The sequence below is a fragment of the Acartia tonsa genome, chromosome 12, assembly GCF_053477335.1.
Source record: "Acartia tonsa isolate MP-2025a chromosome 12, ASM5347733v1, whole genome shotgun sequence".
Taxonomy (NCBI): Eukaryota; Metazoa; Arthropoda; class Copepoda; order Calanoida; family Acartiidae; genus Acartia; species Acartia tonsa.
The window spans coordinates 16,655,550-16,660,200 of record NC_137271.1 but is presented as its reverse complement, the minus strand read 5'-3'; the positions used below and the strand labels follow the sequence as shown (position 1 = coordinate 16,660,200).

Below are 4,651 nucleotides of genomic sequence, written 5' to 3'. Positions count from 1 at the left end.
TATGGATGAGAAAGAGAAAGAAGAGTATTATCTTCTACTTCAAGAACTTGATGATATTGAACCATTTACAGCATGTGGATATTTTACAGTAGATAGAACTACTATTGTATCAGTTCTTAGCACTGTTCTTACTTACTTTGTTATTCTTTTTCAAACCATTCAATGTTAATAAGAGAACATTTGTATTTTGGTGTAATTGTATTTATTGTACTTATTGTATTAATGTTACATATTAATAATAATATTTTCAGATAAAATGATAAGTGATATAAATCCCATTGTACCAAACAGACCTTTGTGGATTAGAATTCTATCAGGAACAGGATTATTCACTTGGTTGGGTCAGATTCTTTATCCTTTCATAGCAGTTGGACTAATGGTATTTGCGTTATATATTGAATACTTCTATTTCAATTCAACAGACTCAAGGTATTAAATTAATTTGAATATTAGTATTTGATATCAAAATCTAAATAATTTTCTTTTTCTAGCATTTTGCAAAATGTTGTGAACTTGCTGATAAATATTATTCAAGTGTGCATCTTATTTCTTCTACCATGTTGCAGCAAATTTATGTTTACTTTCTGTTCAACAACTGCTGGTTATCAAAATTTTTCTGAACTTATTTATCCTTTTAGTAATTGAAATTTCAAACATTATCATTATAATTCATACTTTTTTAATTTATATGAGCGCTTTAAACAGTATGATGTTTACGATTTCCTTTATTATACAAAAGATAATTTTTATGACAACAATGATTCTGATAGCTTCTGGTACAGGCTTTTTAGCCTACCAATGTCAACAGGTACTTTTACCTTTTTTTTAATATCAGTTTGTATCAAATATTTTCTAATCTTCATATTGTAGTTTGTTTTTATTTTCTAGACAAAGGGCTGTAAACTTGAACATATAAAGATGATCTTTGAGTATTTCCATAAATTTAGAAAGAGCTGTCAAAAAAGTCTGTTAGTTATTTACTTTTTCATGACTGTAAATGTTGTAATGCTAGCTTTTGTAATAACTACAATACAATGTTTTAACAACAAATTTGACAAATTAATGACAATTCTAAGTATAATTTGTCAAATTTTTGAACCTACATTTGGAATTGTTTATCCTGCTATTGTTCTGGATGATTGCTATCAATGTGTGAAATCATTGAAAACAGAATTGAGGTAACCATGACATTTAAACCATTAACCTAGATATGTTTAACTTATTATCTTCATGAAATCTACTAAGTCTGTTAAAATAATTCTAGCATATTTTTTTCATTTTATAGATCAGGTTTGAGATCAACTATTGGTGAGAAAGAGAAAGAAGAGTATTATCTTCTGATTCAAGAACTTGATGATATTGAACCATTTACAGCATGTGGATATTTTACAGTAGATAGAACTACTATTGTATCAGTTCTTAGCACTGTTCTTACTTACTTTGTTATTCTTTTTCAAACCATTCAATGTTAATAAGAGAATATTTGTATTTTGGTGTTATTTGTACTGATTGTAAAAATGTTTTATGTTGGCATTTTTATTTTATGTCTCACATACTTAATATTTTTTTCAGATAAAATGATAAATGATATAAATCCCATTGTACCAAAAAGACCTCTGTGGATTAGAATTCTATCAGGAACAGGATTATTCACTTTGTTTGGTCAGATTCTTTATCTGCTCATAGCAGTTGGACTAGCAGTATATGTAATTTGTAGTTCATTATATGAACTAAATCAAACAGACTCAAGGTATTCACATCAATTTCTAATATTTAAACTATCAAAGTAACATTATATTTTTCAGCTCTTTACAATATGTTGTACAAATACTGATGAATATTCTTCAAATGTGCATCACCTCTCTTCTACCATGTTGCAGCAAATCTATGTTAATTTTCTGTTCAACAGTTTCTGGTTCTCCAAAATTTACACTAAAAATTGTTCTAAATTTGTTTCTTCTTTTTGTAATTGAAATATTAAACATAATTATGATGATTGCAAATTTTTTAATTAACACAAGCACTTTAAACAGTATACTGTACTTAATTTCCTTCATCATGCAAAAGATAATCTTTATGATAACAATGGTTTTGATAGCTTCTGGAACAGGCTTCTTATCCTACCAATGTCAACAGGTACTTGACAATAATTTAATAATTCTTTTTAATATCATTTTCTAACAAATATGTGATAATTGTACTAATGTAGTATGTTTTATTTTCTAGATAAAAGGCCGTAAATTTGAACAAATCAAGAAGAACCTTGAGCATTACCATAACTTTAGAAATTGCTGTCAGAAAAGTCTCTTGGTAATTTACTCTTTTATGACTGTATATCTTGTAATTCTAGCTTTTGTACCACACAATTTCTAGTCACAACACAATGTTATAACTTTAACAGCTTAATGATTATTCTAAGTATAATTTGTCAAATAATTGAACCTACATTTGGTATTGTATTTCCTGCTATTATTCTGGATAATTGCTATCAAGATGTGAAATCCTTGAAAACAGAATTAAGGTAATCATGACTTTTAAACCATTGTTATGCTTATCATCCTTACAAAATCTTACAAGTCTGTTAAATTATTCTAGCATTATCTTTTCATTTTTTAAGATCAGGTTTGAGATCAACTATTGATGAGAAAGAGAAAGAAGAGTATTCTATTCTACTTCAAGAAATTGATGATATTGAACCATTCACAGCATGTGGATATTTTACAGTGGATAGAACTACTATTGTATCAGTTCTTAGCACTGTTCTTACTTACTTTGTTATTCTTTTTCAAACCATTCAATGTGAGGGAACCAATTGAAATTTTTTTTGGACAGGCATTAGTTTTTCTAGTTTTTTTTTCAAAGAAAAACCATAGCATTAGGCTACTTGTCATGGTAATGTATAGGTGTATTGTATTGATGTTGAATATGGTAATTGTTTTTCTCTCTATAAATGGATATATATATTTTTTTGAAATAAATGTTAATATTTTCTATTCAAAATTTTGATTTTCTAATCAAGTACTATACTCAAACATTGCCCCACATGATAAACCAACAATATTTTCTTGAATTAAAAATAATTGTTACACATAGGAAAGTACTTAGAGAAGTTGATTAAGATTTTAAATTTATTGTAAGGTGACTTAATGTACTAGAGTGTTGTGGACATGTTTAGAAATATTGTCAGAATTTAATTCAGACAACAGACTTTTCCAAATGTGGAGAAGTAATATTAATTTAAAGAATAATATATTCTGTTACACTAACAAAGATACATTTCATTTTCATTCAATAATTGAATAATATATTAATATATAGTTATTAGTTAACACACACATAATTTACTAATTTATAATATGTAAAGCACTGCAATAATAATATTTTAATTACAAATATTAACAAGTAAATATTTATCAAGATTTCTAAATATCAAATTTATGTCAAATTTAGTGTCTTACATGTCATTAACTAAATGTTACTCTACTATTAGAAATAGAAATTTAGATTCATACAATCAATGCAAAGATTCAAATAAGGGGCGTCCAAGCTTTTGGGGGGGGAGTAATTACCCCCCCTGAAATCTGTTGGCAGGGGTAAATTTTTGGGGGGTTATTAAATAATGTAAAAAAGTACCTACCTAATTATGAAATATTTAGTAGTAAAAATGCGTGCAAAGGTCGCCAAAAAATTTTTTTGTTAGAGATTATTTATTTTGGGGGGATGGTAAATGGTTGAGGTAGGGGTAAATTTTAAATGGGAGGGGGGGGGGGGGAATGGAAAAAATTCGTTTGGGAGGGATAATTACCACTTTACACCCCCCTTGGACGTCCTTGATTCAAATATTGAGCATACTATTGTTTCATCACATATTTTTATTAGCTTTTCCCATAGCTTACCCATAGAATTTAGAATACTTTATTTGAGTGATGCAGGTTCAAACTCACCTGAGGGGGAAATATTTTGTAGTTGGCAGTTTCTGTGTAGTAATACTAATAGTTGTTGCAAATTTAGGTATTAAATAATTGTGATCTAGCTGTCTTTTAAAAGTAAATCAAATGCATTTACTCGGCTGCTATAAAAGATAGACACTTGAAATTTTTGGTGTATATTCCCTGTATCAATGAACATCAAACGTACAATATACTTTGTCCGTCAGTCTGTAGGTCATGCATAAAAGACATTGAAAATATTTTTTATTAATATTTTAGAAAAGTTTTGTGATATTATAATAGGGGTGAAGCGTTTCAAGCCCCTATCTGGCGAAGTCCGGCGAAAGAGCCCCTAGCCTAGTGATTCTATCCAACAAAATACTTCAAGTGTTTACAGATTGAAGGTTTATTCAGAACTAAAATTATATTACAGAATTACAGTTCCCCTTCCCCCCGTTATCTGCTGGCAAGGTAGGTGACCGTGTTAATCCATCGATGAAAACAATGGATGTTTGGCTGAGGGATCTTTGTGATGAGATTAGAACACCTGATAACTTATCTTCAATTTGCTAGTAGCAAAGCTTCTCTGGGAAGCGACAGTCTTGGACTATCACAATATCTAAGAACTATTGCACATTGATCAACTGAACATCTTCATTCATTTTGTCTGTTTGACCTTCCATGAATTTTAGTGCTTCGCTATTTATGGATGTTGTCATCCT

General features: G+C 28.9%; 1 long non-coding RNA gene across 1 annotated transcript; it reads left to right on the top strand.

Annotated features, from left to right (window-relative positions):
* The first annotated feature begins 255 nt into the window (after nt 1–255).
* Nucleotides 256–1,776, top strand: LOC145334350 (uncharacterized). The gene is made up of 3 exons (XR_013884816.1): nt 256–429; nt 492–1,178; nt 1,286–1,776. It is a non-coding gene; the product is annotated as an uncharacterized LOC145334350 (long non-coding RNA).
* Nucleotides 1,777–4,651: the final 2,875 nt, after the last annotated feature.